Source organism: Mesoplodon bidens (assembly GCF_964165515.1).
Source record: "Mesoplodon bidens genome assembly, chromosome: 17".
In the NCBI taxonomy this organism is placed as follows: domain Eukaryota; kingdom Metazoa; phylum Chordata; class Mammalia; order Artiodactyla; family Ziphiidae; genus Mesoplodon; species Mesoplodon bidens.
The window spans coordinates 58,536,068-58,555,104 of record NC_138174.1 but is presented as its reverse complement, the minus strand read 5'-3'; positions in this window follow the sequence as shown (position 1 = coordinate 58,555,104).

Here is a 19,037-nt window from a genome sequence, read left to right as displayed (position 1 = left end):
TCTATCCTGTCTTTTTCACTAGAAGGGAAAGGTCCCAGTTCAGTCCATTAATATGCATAAAATTAAAAGCTACTAGGGTGGAATCAACATCTGAAGATCAGAATTTTCTTTTTTGGCCGCACCAGGTGGCATGTGGGATCTTAGTTCCCCAACCAGGGATCTAACCCATGCCCCCTGCAATGGGAATGTAGAGTCCTAACCACTGGAGCACCAGGGAAGTCCCAGAATTTTCTTTAAAAACAATCTGAAGTCGATTGTAACAATCATGAACTGGTTCATCAGGTTTCTGGGTGTAAGGCTGAATTTTGTTCCAATCAACAGGTTTTGGAAAAGCCCTAGGACTTGTTTGATGAAATTGCCTAATGATCACCTGAGTCTGATCATATAATAAGTTAGAAAGCTGGTCTGCTGGTTGTAATTCTAGAAACCTTTCAGGACTTTCCTAATTGGTGGTTTTCATCCAATTCTGAAGGCCCTGGCCTTCACCAACAAGCATAGGAACTAGCTGATGTAAGTGAGAGAAACCAGGTTGATATGTTTGAATGACTATATTAAATTCCTCAGCAAATCTGTGAGGATCTTTGGTTACATTGGGAAAATCTTTCACTATGCTTGCAGTTCAGCTTTAGTCCAGGGAATAAAAGATATTAAGAATGTAGCCTCTAGATCCTCAGGAGACTTAATTTTAAAGGGACAGGTTCTGAGGAAAAGGGAGTGGGGAGAGATTCAGAGAAAAGAGGAAGTTTGGTGACAGAACTAATATGGAGAAATTGAGGGTATAGTGGAGGCACAGGCAGCAGAGAAGGGAGGGAAGAAGATGGTGCAGGAGGGTGGGGCTTGAGACAAAGAAGCCAAGGAAGAAGAGCCTGCAGTTTCCAGAGCCATTTTATTTTTCTTTAAGCATTTGTTTGACTTAGTTAATCTTAAAATCTTATTTTGCAGAGTCAATTTTAGGCTTCTGATAATGCTGGGAATTCTCAACATACCAATTGAAATAAGCATCCCACTCAGTTCTGGAAATTTCTGAGTTATTGTAGTCCATTTCAGGTTTAAGGAAATTAAGTTTGGGGATTTCAACAGTTCCCCACAATGAACACTGATATTACAAATTGCCTTTGGTCAGGTGAGTCCATTTGGTTAGAAATGTGCATGAGGAAGGACCTCAGGTTTTTAAACATAAAATTGGAGGTGGGGGGGGGCTTCCCTGGTGGCTCAGTGGTTGAGAGTCCGCCTGCCGATGCAGGGAACACGGGTTCGTGCCCCGGTCCGGGAAGATCCCACATGCCGCGGAGCAGCTGGGCCCTTGAGCCATGGCCGCTGAGCCTGCGCGTCCGGAGCCTGTGATCTGCAACGGGAGAGGCCACAGCACTGAGAGGCCTGCGTACCGCAAAAAAAAAAAAAAAAAAAAAAAAAAAATTGGAGTAGGGGTCTCAAAATACTGTGATAACTGGAATTGCATTTCCTAGATGTTTTTCCTCTGGAGTAAAGAACAATCTTCAAACAGCTCAAACAGCTTACAATACAAAAGGCTCAGTTGAAACAGCTTTCAAGCCAATCCCAGCCACTCCTCTGAAGACAGCTTGGTCTTGGAGGAGCCATGCCAAAGGCTTTTTTTAATTACCAGTCTCCAGAGGGCAGCCCTTACAAAGGAATAGAATGAAGTCGGAAAAACCTGGCATGTTTCAGAGAAACAATCCCTGTTACCCAAGGAATGGGTTGAAGGCTAGCCAGCTTCAGTGAAACAGTCTGATCTCAAAATCAGACCAAAGAGCTACATGAGTATTCACATACAGAGCAAGGCCTTAACCAGAAAGATCATACCTTTGAACAAACCCTGAACAGAGCCTGGAGAGCTTCAAACTCAAAGAGAGCACAAGATCAGATCCAGAAGGAAGATGTACCTTCAAACTCCATGGTTGGCAGGGAAAACAGGGAATGACAATGGGCTCAGTTGTGGGTACTGCACCTGTTTGCTCACCAGCCTTGAAGCCATTGGGAGTCTTCTCTGGTCCCTGTATGGGCCACCAAAATGTTGACCTGAAACAAATAGACTACCAGATATTTCTCCAGCAAATATGGAAATTCGAGATCAGGAGAGGATTGCAATTCTGGGTCTGCAACCATGGCAAGCCATCAAGTCCCTGCATGGAAGGAGAATGCTTTTACAGAGGGGAAAAGGAAGTTGGGAGGACTGTAGTAAACAAAGAGTCCACGGTTTTTCATTGGCTGAAGAAGAGGAATCTTTCTTCTTCTTGTTGGGCTCTGCTATCCTTCCAGAGTGTGAGAGCTCCGCTTCTGCTCTTTCAACTCTATTTAACTGAGGTTCCTGTTTATTAATTTCTTACAGTATATATATATGTGTGTATATATATAGTATATATTATATATATGTATATATATATAGTATATATTATATGTATATATAATATATATTATATATGTATATATTTAATAGATATTATATAGATACTATTGTATCTATTGCAGTTAATAAAATTGTGTTAACAATTTAAATATATATATATATATTTCCAATATATGCCATTCAAACACACACCTTTCTCATGTGCTTCAGTAAGAGGTGGGCGTATTTATACATATCCCAGCAAAATCTCATTTTCCTTTGTACTTGACCCCAGAACTGCCTTAGTAGAGGCACTGCCGGCATTTTGCAGCATTTCTGGCCCTTGCATATTAAGTAACAATGGTACTTTAAAGTCATTATGACAGTCAAAATGGTCCTTCAGGACTTCTACTTCCACTCAGGACATAGAAAGCTACACATGTAATGTTGTTCTCATCCTATAAAACCTTACAGCTAATTTCATATTTGATAGTGAAAGGCTGTGTGCTTTTCCTCTAAGCACTAGAACAAGGCAATAACATTCTGTTTAACATTTTACTGAAAGGCATACAGATTAGAAAGAAAACAAAAACTGTTACATTCACAGACTATGTAATTGCTTATATAGAAAATTCTGAATATTCTCCAAAAATTCCTACTACAACTAATAAGTGAATTTAGTAAAATCCAAAAATATAAATTCAATATACAAAATTAAATTACATTTCTTTAAACTAGCAGTTTGAAAAATGCACTAAGCAGTATGTACATATATATTTAATTTATATATATTTAATTTAAATACCATTGATAAAAATGAAATACCTAGAAACAAATCTATGCACAAGATGTATATGCTAGAATCCAAAACCTTAATGGAAAAAGTAAAGAAACCCTAAAAAAATAAAGAAATCTATCAAATGCATTGATCAGAGGACACAATGTTGTTAAGATGTCAACTGATCTATAGATTCAATGCAGTCTCAATCAAAATTTTAGCAGGTTTTTTTTTTAGAAATCAACAATCTGTTTATAAAAAATAAATGGAAGAGCAAAAGACCTAGAATTATCAATACAGTCTGAAAATGAAGAAAAAAATGGGAGTATTTATACTATAAGATTAAAAAACTTGTTACAGGGGCCTCCCTGGTGGTGCAGTGGTTGAGAGTCCGCCTGCCGATGCAGGGGATACGGGTTCGTGCCCCGGTCTGGGAGGATCCCATATGCCGCGGAGCGGCTGGGCCCGTGAGCCATGGCCGCTGAGCCTGCGCATCCGGAGCCTGTGCCCCGCAACGGGAGAGGCCACAACAGTGAGAGGCCCGCGTACCGCAAAAAAAAAAAAAAAAAAAAAACTTGTTACAAAGTTATATAACCATGACACTGTGGTATTGGCAAAAGAATGGAAATATCATTGGAAGAAAGAATCAAGATAAATGTTCACCTATTTAGAGACAATTGATTTTTTGAAAATGGCTAACAATTCAAGGGAGGAAACATTGTTTTCAACACATGGGACTGGATCAATTACATACGCATATAGAAAAAATGACATCAAACCATGATTTTCATCATATTAAAAAATGTGAAATAGATCATAGAGCTAAATATAATAGCTAAGCTATAAAACTATTGTAAAACATAGGAGAAAACATTTTTGTCATTATGTAGAATTACTTAAGCAGGGCACAAAAATGAAATATAAAAGGAAAAATTATAGCTTGGACTATCAAAATTAAGTTTCATTTTCTTCAAAAAACACTGTTAAGAAAATGAAAAGATAAGCTGTGGACTGACAAAATATTTGCAGTACACATTTCTGATAAAGGACTTGCATGCAGAATTTTTAAATACTTCTCATAATTCAAATCTAAGGAAATAGACAATTCAGTTAAAAATAGATAAGTAATTTGACCACTTTACCTAAAAAGAAATATGAATATAAAATTGGTACATGAAGTGTGATTCAAAATTGTTCAGTATTAAGGAAGTACAAATTAAAACCACAATGAGATACTACTACTCACCAACACCTATTAAAATAGCAAAAATTTTTAAAAAGTAAAAATAGAGCAATGACTATACCAAGTACAGCCAAGGATGTGGAGCAACTACAACTCTGTCAAGACTGGTTGGGATGCAAAATCACACAACAAAATTGGAATACAATTTGAAGATTATTCATAAAGTTAAATTTGCTATATAACTCAGAAATGCCAATTCCAGGTATTTACCCAAAGATGCAAAAATTGCAGTACACACTAAGACCTTTATACGTAGTGCCCCCATATTTAATCCCTAATATCAGCCGCTTAAAATACTTTTTACCTACATACTTAAATGTGTGATGTTTTAAATGGCCAATATTAAAAAGAATACTGAAAAAAAAAAGATGAAGTTTGAACTTAATGTACTGAAACCTTGAGGATATGGTTTAACGAACCACAAAAGGAGGACATTCATGAAAGAAAAATTCCTAGTATATTCATATAAATATGGTATGCAGATGACTACTTCTGGAAGGAGCAAAGCTGAGCCAATTGTTTGTGTCATGTCAACCTGAGGTACAGATGATCAATTTATATATATATATATATATATATATATATATATATATATATATATATATTGCAGTACATGATGATATATTCTGTGATGATGGATTTTATTAGCTTTGTAAAGAAGACATTCTATATTATTTTCCTTATTTTAGAATATTTTGATGTGCCTTTTTTTGTGACAAAATAGCCGCTGGAATTACAGAATACCAACTCTTCTACGTGAACTTGGGAAAGTTAATTAAGCTTATCAGGTGTCTTATGGGCTGAATTGGGTCCCCCAGAATTCATCTGTTCAAAGTCCTAACCCGCAGTAGTTCAGATTGTGACTGTTTTGGAGATAGGGTCTTTAAAGAGGGAATTAAGTTAAAATGAAGTCATTAGGGTGGGCCCTAATACAATTATAATTGGTGTCCTTATAAGAAGAGGAAATTTGGAGAGAGACATTTACAGAGGGAAAACCAGGTGAAGACACAGGGAGAAGATAGCCATCTACAGACCAAGGAGAGAGGCCTCAGAAGAACAAACCCTACTGACACCTTGATCTTAGACTTCTAGCCTCCAGAGCTACGAGAGAATAAATTTTTGTTTTATAAGCCACCCAATCTTTAGTACTTTGATATGGCAACCCTAGCAAGCTGTTATAAGATATTAGTATTTTCAACAATGAAATGGGGTGAAAATAATTTATCTCATAGGGGATATAAGCTAAAATGATATTTTCTTTCCCATCTTTATTTCTCTACCACTTAAACCTGTATTCTAGGCACAGATAAAACAAAGTTGAGTTAATTACATATTACATTTATGCTCACCAAATATATCACAGACTACTAACTACTACTAAAAACAATGAATGAATAATATTGCATATAACAATAGTTCTCTTTTAGAAAATCTCTTTCATAATTTTATAATGATCATATAATGGTATGCAACGTTTTTCTCCCCCTTTTATCCTTTGAATAGGATTAGGAAGTTAAAATAGTTTTTCTATGGAAACTAATACTTGATTGTCTTAAGCTACCAGGATAAATTTCAGGACACAATCATTAATTGTGTGAGTGTAGTAATTAAAGTTTCTTTGCTTTGTAAAAATACAAACAAACCAAACCACTAATTTCCCTAATTCTATGGAATGAAATATAAATCAAGCTTGAGTTTCTGTAATCCTACATAAGTATCTTTTTCATATTAATAATAATTTAAATATAGTAACGTGAAATTATATTATACAGAATAGGAAAATATATTCATATGCTCACTTATTCAGCATAAGTTTTTAATTTTTTTTTAGATTCTACTATTTTTTCTATTTGTTCATATAAATTTAAACTGTTTATATACTCATACTCTCTCATTATTGCCATTATTGTTATTCAAAGCATTCTTTTCACATGTCATTAGTTATCTAATTTAAAAAATATTCAATCAATTGAACAAACTATATTTTATTTAACTATTTTTACTATTGAATATTTATGCAAATTAATTGACTAAATACAATTAATTATTTTTCAACTTTTTAAGGTTCTTGTAATAAAGCATTTCGTGAAGTTTTCTTATTAATTATATAATGGTGCAACATGTCTTCTGTGAAGCAGTTTGCTACGCTAATACCTAAAACATTAATTCTTAATAGCTTTGGAGCTATAATTGATTTTAATTACAGGTCATATTTCAGAGTAAACAGTATGCTGTACAGAGAGCTTAGAATAATCACTGATAATTGATGGCATTGGCACTATTTTTTCTAAAGTACAGGTAGAAGATCTTCCTTTAAATTTTTGACACACAAGATTTTCTTTATCTAACACATCATGATACACACCATTACAAATTCAAATTTTCTATAGGAGCACATTAACTTGTATCTCAAATCACTAAGGTAAAAATCACTGCACAGAAAATAAATTATTTTTTTTAAGTTAGAAGTATATATGTAGTAGCCATCTAGTGTATATACAAGGGGAAATTGTAGTGCTGAAACCTGCAATAAATATGTACACTAAAGTGCATTTGTTTTCAATTATCTCTTTGAAAGCAACTTCTGTTCTATAAGAAAAGCTCTGCTTAATTATAAATTCAATTTCATGCAAGTCACTATGATTTTGATTCAATGTTCAATCCCACCTGAAAATTTGCAATTATAAATTAACTCTCAAGGCTTGTGTATTTTACCCTGAGATATTAACCACTATCATCTATGTCCCACTTGACTTTGAAGAATTTGTGCTTTCTTTTCCCATAACTCTGGGTTATAGAAAGTCTAAGTTCCTGATTTTAAGAGAGGAAATGTTTCCACAAGAGAATACAGTAGAGAGTAAAGTTAAAAGTTAAGCTAAGGCTTCCACTTAGTCACTTTGAGCTAAGAAATCAGGAGACAAGGAAAGGAGTCCCAATCATGGTAGGTGTAACTGACCATGCTGATCTGAAGGATGGAAGAGTGTTGATAAAGAGGAGGGCAGACTTGTTTCACCTGGCATAATGTCCTCAAGGTTTTTTGATGTTGCCTCATATGGCAGGATTTCTTTCATTTTTAAAACTCAGTAATATCCCATGTTTGTTAATACCACATTTTTTAATCCATTCATCCATAAATGGATATTTAGATTTTTTCTACGTCTTGAGTATTGTGAATAATGCTGCAATGAACAAAAAATGCTGCAAATATCTCTTTGACACTCTGAACGCTTTTTTTTTGGAATTAATACCCAGAAGTAGGATAGCTGGACCATGTGGTATTTATATATTTTTTTGAGGACCCTCTGTACTGTTTTCCACAGTAGCTGAGTTATGCTAAGTGAAATAAGTCAGTCACAGATGGACAAATATTGCATGATTCCAATTTTATGAGGTATGTAAAATAGTCAAATGCATAGAAGCAGAGAATAGAATGGTGGTTACTAGGGGCTAGGAGGAAGGGGAGATGGGGAGTTGATATTCAACCGGCATAAAGTTTCAGTTATGCAAGATGATTACATTCTACAGATCTGCTGTACAACATTGTACCTATAGGTAACAATACTGTAGTGTATACATAAAAATCGTTAAAAGGGTAGATCTCATGTGAAGTGTTCTTACCACAATAAAAAAATAATAAAGCAGAGTGTGAAATTTTTTTTAAATGAGAACAGTTAATATCTTTGGCATTTAGGTGATTTACAGAGGTGTCCTTGATATTACTTTGTTCAATTTTGATAATAAATGAACAAGTGTAGCATTCATAGATTGAGAAGTCATAGTGATCAGGGACCCAGATCTCTAAAGGTTGAGGATTCTGGTTCTCCCCACCAAGGAAGCCACCTAGGAGGTGATGGAAGTCTGAAAAGAGCAGAAGAGAGAGACAATGAGTATCAGTTGCAGCCTCTAGTTTGTTTCCACTCACTGTCCTCCTGTAAGTCTCCCCAAGAAAAGAGAGCAACAATTCTGAAGAAGCTCCTTCCAGAATTATGAACATAAGGGATATAGAGTACAGCAGTAGAGGAATGGATTATAATGTGTGTTGCATTACTATTGAGCTCTGCTCTTGAAGACTGAGGTTGTCTTTTCCTCAGCTGCTGGGAGCACTGGCAACTGAGAGCTCAGCAGAGATGATCTGGAAGAATTGCCTTTGGCTAAAGAGAGCCTCCTTATCCAAGTTTATCCTGTCGCCTGGGACAGTGCACATTCAAAGACTGGATGCTTTGCCTGAAGGCAGACTAACTCTGTAGGGCCATCCCAGCCACAGAAGCTCCCCAGGGATTGACTGACTGGTTCCTCTGCCATGACCATGTTGAAGTTCAAATCCTCCCTCTGAGCAATTCTATGTCCTTCACTCTCCAATTAACTTGCCTGCATGCAGACCTCCCTCCCATAGTCTGTTTCTGGGGAAGCCAACCTAAGACAACTAATTTTATATAAGATTAGATGTTAGATGATTTCGTTAGTTTTAACTCTTTATTTCAGAAGTCTTATTACATATACTCATTGCTTGTAGTATTTTCCTTTGCAAAAAGCTTTTATGTGGAAAAGACCTCAGAGACATAATCCTTTATGTTTCAGGACCTATGCTAATTCTATAGCATTTGTTCTGTACTTCTACTTACATAATTACTGGATAACTTGGCTTTGGGGATTTAGTACACTTTATCTCAATTTCTGTTCAACTGCTCAGCTTAAATTCTAATTTTAATTCCAAAGGATAAATGAATCTGTTGCTTGACAGTGAAGATTACTGTATATATTATTACTGTTCCCTGGCCAGAAATAGACTGGATGAAATACCCTTGACTTTATGTTGATTAATAATCACTCTTCCAGGTGTTCATGTTATAGTATACTTTGAATATAGGGCAAGGGATTCTTGAAGAGTATTTATCAGTTTGGGAGCCTAGTTACAAGCAAAACAAAATAATTCTGCATGTATAATCAGAAAAGGAATTTATCAAAAAGGCATGAAGTATTAAACACACACACACATAAATATATATATAAAACACGCACACATATATCTGTATATCTATACACACATATATATCTATATATCTATATTTCCTTATTCTCAATACTTTTTAAAAAGGGGTCCACACTGAATTTTTTTTTAAATGCACACTGAAAATATTTTAGTCTTTGTGGGCCATACAATCTATACACTTGCTCAAATCTGCCTTTGTAGCATGAAAGAAGTATAGACAATATGTAGACAAATTAACATGGCTGCATTCCAACAAAAGTTTATTTATAAAAATAGGCAGCAAGTTGGACTTCCCTGGTGGTGCAGTGGTTAAGAATCCACCTGCCAGTGCAGGGGACACAGGTTCAATCCCTCTGGTCCAGGAAGATCCCACATGCCTTTGAGCAACTAAGCCCATGTGCCACAACTACTGAGCCTGCATGCTGCAACTACTGAAGCCTGTGCATCTAGAGCCCCTGCTCTGCAATAAGAGAGGCCACCACAATGAGAAGCCCATGCACAGCAATGAAGAGAAGCCCCCTCTCGCCGCAACTAGAGAAAGCCCACGCAGAGCAACAAAGACCCAACACAGCCAAACAACAAAAAAAAATTTGATAGTTAGGATTATTAAAAAAAAAAAAAATGCAGCCAGCTGAATTTGTCCAAAAGCCTAGTTTACCAACTCCTGCCTAAAACAGTGAATTTATTCAACTTTCCAAGTATTCTTATTCGCTCCTACCCATCATATTTCAAAATAATTCTATCAGATCTAGGTTGCCAAGAACATGAATCAATTATATACTCTTCAATTACCATTATGTCTACCTTTTGAGTCCTAAAAAAATATTTATATAATACCCCTCTGGTCCCTTTGAGAAACCTTTTCCAATCATATTTTGGTTCCCTGAGTTTCTGCATGATGGTAAATGTTGTGCTGTGGCCTTTATATTTGAAGGTCTATTTGATTACACATAACATCCCTGGTTCACACTTTCTTTCCTATTTACTCCAGTTTTTGGCACCATATGTTGTTTTCAAAATGCCTGACACTAATCTGATTTTTTATTCCTTAAAAGCTCCCTGGTCTTTTTGCCTGTATGGCCAAATAATTTATTTTTTGTTCCTTTTTTGTATAGTCCAGTAGTTTTACTAGATTTGACTCAGTGTTATCCATTTAGTATCAATTTGCTCAGTAAACAATGTGCCTTTTTAAAAAGCTGGTCAAATTTTTTTTACTTTAATTTTTTTGATTATGGTTTTAAGTAGATTTCTTATATTGCTTTGATTTTTCTTCTTTGGGAATTGCTGTCATCGGTAGAATAGGTTTTCTTTGCTTCTATATCTAAAATCTTCACTCAAAAAATTTTATATCTCTTTTTAAATCTTTGCTGGAATTTTAAAAGATTTCCTTTATCTCATATTTTTTTCTTCAAATACTCTATTTGAAGTATTTACTGAAACTGCCATAACAAAATACCGCAGACTGGGTTACTTAACCAACAGAAATTTATTTTCTCACAGCTCTGGAATCTGGAAGTCCGAGATGAAATGCTGGCAGGGTTGGTTTCTCCTGAGGCCTCTCTCTTTGGTCACAGGTGGTGCTCTTCTCCTTGTACCATCACCTGGCCTTTCCTCTGTGCAAGGGTACCCTGGTGACCCTTCCTTTTCTTACAAGGACACCAATCCTCCTGGATTAGGGCCCCACCCTTATGACCTCATTTATTTAGTCTTAATTAACTCCTTAAATGCCATATCTCTAAAGATAGTCACATGGGGGGGTAGAACTTCAACGTATAAATCTTTAATTAACAACAACAAGAACTCATGCCAACAACCTAAATTCGTGGGAATATATGAATTCAGAATTCATTTCCAAGTGTGCTGCACTTGTTAAATCAGGTGGAAAAAAAAGCATCATTACTTAATTTGGAACTATTTAGTATTTTTCTTAATGCAGCTTTTTGTGAGTGTTGTTCAGAGCAAGATGTGTGGTATATCAATTGCTCAGTACCTGCTGTTACTTGTGATTAAGAGACAGATACTGTTCAAAGAAAATTGTCTTGGAATTACAACAAAAAGCAGGCAATCAACACAAGTATTGTCTTTTTATATTTTAAAGAGAGAGAACTAAATTAAACCAGAACCTTTATTTGAACATCACAACTCATTTAACTTAAAATTGTTTTCACAAAATATCTACCACCCATGGTGATGTCTCCCCGGGATGTTAGCCATCCTTATGTTTATAAGAATCTAACCTGACCTTTTAAAACTTTTCATCATTCTGAAAAATAGCCAGAAAAAGAATATAGAGGATTTTAAAGATTAACAATCTCTGGATTAATGTTTTTCAATAATTAACATGTTAGTAGATTTAATCATCTTCAATGTTAAAGTTTTAATCTTGGTTTTGTTTTCCTAAATCTCCTAAATTTCTATCTGTACACTTACATCTTTGAAAGAGTGGTAGAAATCACCCTGGAAACAAAAGCACAGGTTTCTGAAAATGAAAAAAAATCATTATGATTATTGTCTATATGTTTTTTTTTGTTTTGTTTTGTTTTTTGCGGTACACGGGCCTCTCACTGTTGTGGCCTCTCCCGTTGTGGAGCACAGGCTCCGGACGCACAGGCTCAGCGGCCGTGGCTCACAGGCCTAGCCGCTCCGAGGCATGTGGGATCTTCCCGGACCGGGGCACGAACCCGTGTCCTGTGCATCGGCAGGCGGACTCTCAACCACTGCGCCACCAGGGAAGCCCTATATGTATTTTTTAATATGCTAACAGGAGCACATTTTAGGGAAAAGAAACTAGAAAAATTTTTGTTTTTGTCTATGCTTTTAATGTTTATATGGGAGAGTCCCAAAGGATAAAGGTAATATGTTATTCTGTTTATTGCAGGGAAGATAGACAGCTCTTGTGGAATCTAGCAACAATTAGAATAAGAGGCTGTATTTTATATTCAGATAGGTGGACCAATTAGTAACTGTAATGCAAGCATTCAAAAACAGTTAACCATTATTTTTGTTATATTAATCTCTGGGACTATGCATACAAAGAGACAGAGTTCTTTCCTCAAGGACAGGGCAATGAGAAAAGGCACAGTTAACATGGTAAATGTCATAATTAAAGAATATAAGGGAAGGCCTTGATTGCATAGATTAGTAATTAAGGATTCTAGGAGAATCAAGGAGATTCAAGACAACCATCACTAATGAAATTCTACCTTAGTGCATTAATGTTCAAAAGAATTAGCCTAATCTCACTAGAGTCACTAGTTGATCTTTAAATTTCCACTATGTTTAGAAATTTTAAAAATCTGATTTTATGTATTTAGAGATCAAAAAATATATGTAGTAACTTTTGAATTAACATTGCTTATTTTTTACTTATTTGAATAACTGAATACCAATTTGTTCCATATTTTTATATGTATTTTAAAACTTGGCCTCATTTCATATCTGCTACACAATTTTCATAATGCTATAATCTGAAAATTTACATACTTATGTTAACATACTACAGGGGAGGAAAAAGTTTTCCTTGACACTCTAGGGTGTCTGGCTAGGTCTGAAAATTAAACTGACAAGGACAGATTAACAAGAGAGAAGTATAGAAATTTATTTAATTTAAAGTTTACATGACACATGAGCCTTTGTAAGGAGTTGAAAACCCAAAGAAACAGTTCAACCTGAGTATTTTGATGCGAGGTTTGATGAAGAGTGGGCAGTCAGGGAGGAATATGATTGGCTAAAGAGTAGGAGGTAAGGGCTTCCCTGGTGGCACAGTGATTGAGAGTCCACCTGCCAATGCAGGGGACACGGGTTCGTGCCCCGGTCCAGAAGGATCCGGCGTGCTGCGGAGCGGCTGGGCCCGTGGGCCATGGCCGCTGGGCCTGCGGGTCTGGAGCCTGTGCTCCACAACGGGAGAGGCCGTAGCGGTGAGAGGTCCGCGTACTGCAAAAAAAAAAGAGTAGGAAGTAAGTGTAGAAAACAGAGAGAAACAGCAAAGCCTATTTGTTTGGATTATTCTTGGGGCCCAGATATAGGTAAGGCACATTTCACCGTGAGAGTTTTATGACCTATTTCAGGGAAGAAGAGCTGGAAGAATGTCAGAATAGCCTTCCTGCTTCTGCTATTTTCTCAGACTCCTTCAGCTTAAAGTATTTAATATGCCAAAGTGCCATTTTGTGGCAGTGTGTCCTGAACCCATTCAACACACACACACACACACACACACACACACACACAGGAGTCTAATATTCATGTAAATTTTGCTGAGCAATATGCATTTTTTGTTGTTAACTTCACTGCCAGAAGTTGCTGACAAAACAAAGCAGGCTGTGAAGCTTCCTCTTGTTTGTCTAAAGTTATGTTATCTATTTATCTTTTTGTTTCTTTTGCCAGCAGGCATTTTATGGTTTCTCTTCTAAGGATGATTGCAAACTCATTTTTCTACTGCAAATGAGGGACTAAAACCTCCTATTTTCACACAGTAGGGTGAGGTTTTGACATTACAGCAGCCCTGGGTTTTATCAAAAACAGCACTTAAAAAAGTCAAACATTTATAAAACTCAACAATGTTTAAATACACTAAAATATTACATATTCGGTACATGCAAGAGACTGAGAATTTCTAGACAGAGTTTTCTTGGTAGTGGTTACCTCTCTGATATCATATACACATTAAAACTTACAAACATATTATCTCTTTAATAATTTAGATGAGAATTTTAGATGAATGATTTCACAGACTTTCTTGCATCCATAAGTAAGGTTTTCTCTATTTTTATGACTTGACGTGAGGTACAATTGTTTGGTGGTGTCTTTAGATTTCATTATCAGGTCTAGACTTTTAACAGACCTGCATTAAATATTCTCTCCATGTCTTGACCACAGAATACTGTTTGTTTTTTTCTCAAGTTAATGTGCTCACTTTCTTTTCTTTTTTTTTTAAATATTACTTTTTTTGTCTTTTCTTGCTGCCGTTTCCTTTAATATCTTTAATATGTAGTATATATGTAGGCATTTTATGTTTCCATATGCTTAACTTTATTGTTTTTAATGTAAACATCAGGAGTCTGTACATAGTCTTTGATGAATAAAATCCCTAAAGTACAATGTGGACTATTGTCAAGCATATTTTAGGGTTTAGTAATATTTTTACTTTATTATTAGTTTTTAGATATATTCAGGATATAAAATATCCACGTAATGAATTCCAAAAAGGAAATGACATATTTTAGAATACAGACTATAACTAACCCCTGGTCAAATTATGTTTCAGATGGTTGAAAATAAATGAATAAATTTGGTGAAAATATTTCTGCATATCATTGCATCATTCTCATTTATTTGGTTTCAGGTAGTAATTCACTGAGTTCACTTTTATACCAAATAGTATGCTAAGGTACTTATGTATATAATCACATGGATTCCACGAGAGTCTAAAGATCCTTAAAATATATTAGAAAAAAAAAGATTATCTTGTCAATGTCATGCAACGAGGAAGTGAAAAACTGGTATGCGAGTTTTTGCTAACTACAGACTTAATCATGTTTCCTTAAGAGGTGCCACACATGATCATTTTATTTGCTTGAAATGTGTACCTAGTAAGTGATAACAATTGCCATAACAGATAATTTAGATTTTTGGCAAATCTTAACTAATGACTATTCTTTTCTCATTATTACTATATCTGGTTTAAAATAACCTAACTCATACGTACAATATTTTAAATACGAACCAATACCTAGATTAAATCCAGTTGGTGCTAGGTCAATGCAATTAACACTGATTAAAAATAAAAGCGTTTTTAGTTAAAATGTAAGGTGAATAAACTAAACTAAACCAAGTCACTGTGACTTTTATAAGTCACAGGAGAATAAGCTGACATATCAAGAAAAGAAAAAAAATTACAATTGAGAATATTACAAAGATGTTTTATTATGTAGGAAATGTACAGGTTAACAAGGTACATTGCAGCTTGGTACTAATTTTGATTCAAAATCATTAGCTATTTTTCCAGAAAAGTTAGTTGAAAAGTTTGAAGGGGCAGATTTGTGATAAATATTTAACTTAAATGAAATGAGGATTAAAAGCTCCGTGAAGAGGAAGAAACTTCCTCTCACTCACAGTTTACCATTTAAAAACATTCAGAAGCATTTTTTTTTCCCCCAGTACGCAGGCTGTCACTGTTGTGGCCTTTCCCGTTGCGGAGCACAGGCTCCGGATGCGCAGGCTCAGCGGCCACGGCTCACGGGCCCAGCCGCTCCGCGGCATGTGGGATCTTCCCGGACCGGGGCACGAACCCGTGTCTCCTGAATCGGCAGGCAGACTCTCAACCACTGCACCACCAGGGAAGCCCCAAAAGCATTTCTGGACAAAAATTTTACACTGGGTCAGATAATTGAAATGTTGAGCTTTTTAAAATGCTTTTGGAAAAATTAAGAATATCAGTGCTTGTTTAAGGGGCACTAATATGAATAAAAATCATAATTCCAAACTCACTGTATTTGTACTTTAAGATATTTCATGCAGAAAAATCACCCAAAATGAACATGCATGGTGCATTGTTTCCACTGTGTTTAAATGTTGCTAAATATATGTACCTTTTTGGTTTTACTTTCTTTTCCTTGATCTTCATGAACAAAAACTGGTCTTTGGTGTATGGAATGCATTCACAGATCTGAAAACCTGGGTTATTGTTTTCTTGTCTTATTGGTAGACCAATATACATTATTTTAAATGAATTAAGACAAAAGTTATGAGTGATTCATATTATAATAAAAAGCCATCTTTTCAGCAACAAGCATTCTACACATGTAAACTTAATATCAAAATTTATTTTGAAAAATTGTAAGAGGCAGGAATTAGAACATTTAGCAAAAGAAGTTACTTGATTTTAGAGATAATTTTAAAAGGCAAGCATTTATATTTCTATATAACTTAACTAAAAATTTTCAAAGCAAAGAAACGTAGCAGATGGGCATTCTTATACAGATAAGAGTTTTTGTATTATAGCATTTCAGCGACTCGTGTAAATGATTCTAAGTATTTAAAATAATTGAAAACATGAATATTTTGAGGATAATAAGATTTCTCTATTTAAGTTTTTTCCCCTTAGAAAACTCTTTCTTTGAGAGGGGGAGTGAGACAGGACGACAAAAGTATTCTTCAGTCCAGCTTGAATATCATGCATTCGAAATGAGCAGATCTGAATTAATAAGGTCATGAGATCTAAGTGAAATACAAAGATTTTCTGTGAATTTAAAACTGGATAAAAAACAATTGCTAGGCAATTTTTCCTCTTAACATACATTCTCTGACATAGGTACTTAAAATGTGTTCTAGATGATTTTTTTTAAATAGATCTTATTTTTTAGATCATTTTTAGGTTAACAGAAAAATTGAGTAGAAGGTACAGAGGTTTCCCATATACCCCTCTCTCCCTCCCCTCCCCCACCCCAGCCTGCCCTACTATCAGCATCCTGTATCAGAGTGGAACATTTGTTACAACTGATGAACCTACGCTGACACATCGTTATCACCCAGAGTCCGTAACATTAGAGTTCACTCTTGGTGTTGTATACTCTATGAGTTTTGATAAAAGTACAACGACAAGTATCCACCATTATAGAATCACACAGAAAAACTACACTGCCCTAAAAATCCACTGTGCTCTATTTTCCCCTCCCTTTTCCCCAATCCCTGGCAACTAATGCTCTTTATACTGTCTACATAGTCTCACCCTTTCCAGAATGTCATAGAGTTGGACTCATACATTATGTAGCTTTTCAGGTTAACTTCTTTCACTGAGCAATATTAATTTAAGATTCTTCCATATCTTTTCATGGCTTGATAGCTCATTTCTTTTTACCACTGAATAATATTCCATAATCTGGATGTACCACAGTTCATTTATCCATCCACCTGCTGATGTCTTGGTTGTTTCCAAGTTTTGACAGTTATGAACAAAAATGCATCCATGTGCAGATTTTTACGTGAACATAAATTTTCAACTCCTTTGGGTAAAACCAAGGGGCATGATTACTGGATCATATGGTAAGAGTATGTTCAGTTTTGTAAGAAACTGCCAAATGTCTTCCAAAGTGGCTGTGCCATTTTACAATACATCCCCACCAGCAATGAATGAGAATTTTTGTTGCTACGTATCCTTGTCATCATTTAGTGTTGTCAGTGTTCTGGATTTTGGCCTTTCTTATAGATATGTATTGGTATCTCATTGTTTTAATTTATATTTCTCTGATAGTGTATGATGTGGAGCATCTTTTCATATGCTTATTTGCCATCTGTATATCATCTTTGTTGAGGTCTTTTGCTCATTATTTAGTTGAGTTATTCATTTTCTTATTATTGAATTTTAAGAGTTCTTTGTATATTTGGATAGCAGTCCTTTATTATCAGATATGTCTTTTGCAAATAGTTTCTCCCAGTCTATCAGCCCTCTATTTTTAACAGGAACAAAACTCGCCTGCAAACTCCATGATGTTCTAGCTCTGAAGACAACTCATTCTAGCTCTGGGTATTGTGTATGTTTCATTTCACAGCACTGAACTCCTTAAACTGTTCCAAAAATCTCTGTACATTCTGAGAACCCACAACCTTTATTCTGTCAATTACCTTATGCTTTACAATTTCTGTTGTTAAATTTCCTTTATACAATTGTCCAAGGAATTTTAGAAGCTCTAGGAGTCTCTAATGTGAGCATGAAGTAAGTGGAGATCTTTCTCTAGAGGGGGACTGAAATTATCAGTAGGTTAAAGAACCTAAGTGGCCAGCTCTTGAATGACTTGAACGGATTATGTTAAACTAAGTAATCTGTTGCATTATATTTCTAATATCAACTGATAAAATTTCCTGAAATACTATGAGCATGCTAAACATGTGGCATAAAGGCTGTTGCTCATCTGATAGCCCCCACCCCAGACCCAAAGGCAGGTATTTTAATTAATTAAAGTATTTTCATCTTAGCCAGGATGACAAGTTTCTTCTGTGTAGTGCTCCAGCTGCTACCGAGAGTAAGAACAGCATGACAGAAATAACATTTGTCATTATTGCTGGGTTACTAAAATTCTCGATGCTTTCTTTAATTAATACCCTTCACTTTCACCTTTTAAGCGTATAAAAATAAAGAGGAGCAGTTATTTGCTTAAAAAATTAATTTTTTCATTTTAATTATCAGAAAATTTAGCACACCTAGAGTATTAATTCATTTATGGTTAAAATATTGAGCCTTTACAATGTCATAGGGACTTCTCTGAGAACTGGGTTCTGACAGACAACAGATACTCAAAAATCTACTACTTTCATGGAGTTTACATTCAAACTGGGGAGACAGTGAACTAGATGAATAAATAAAATATTAATATATTAAAGAGAAGTAAATTCTAAAATAAAAAGCATTAAAGGAAAATAGCAAATATGGAGCGGGGGAGGTGAAATCTTAGATAAAGTGACCAAAAAAGGCAATACTGTGTAAATGACTTTGGAGTAAGACTTGAAGAATGAACATTTGTTTGAGGCTGAAGGAATTCTAGTGCTAAAGCCCTGATGTCTATTACTTGGGTTATTCAAGGAACAGTAAGGAGGCCTATGTGATTGCAGAAGAGTTAGCAAGAAAAGTGTGAGATAATAGGATATAACACTTCGCATTTCCTGCATTGAAATATTTCAGCAGCCTTTT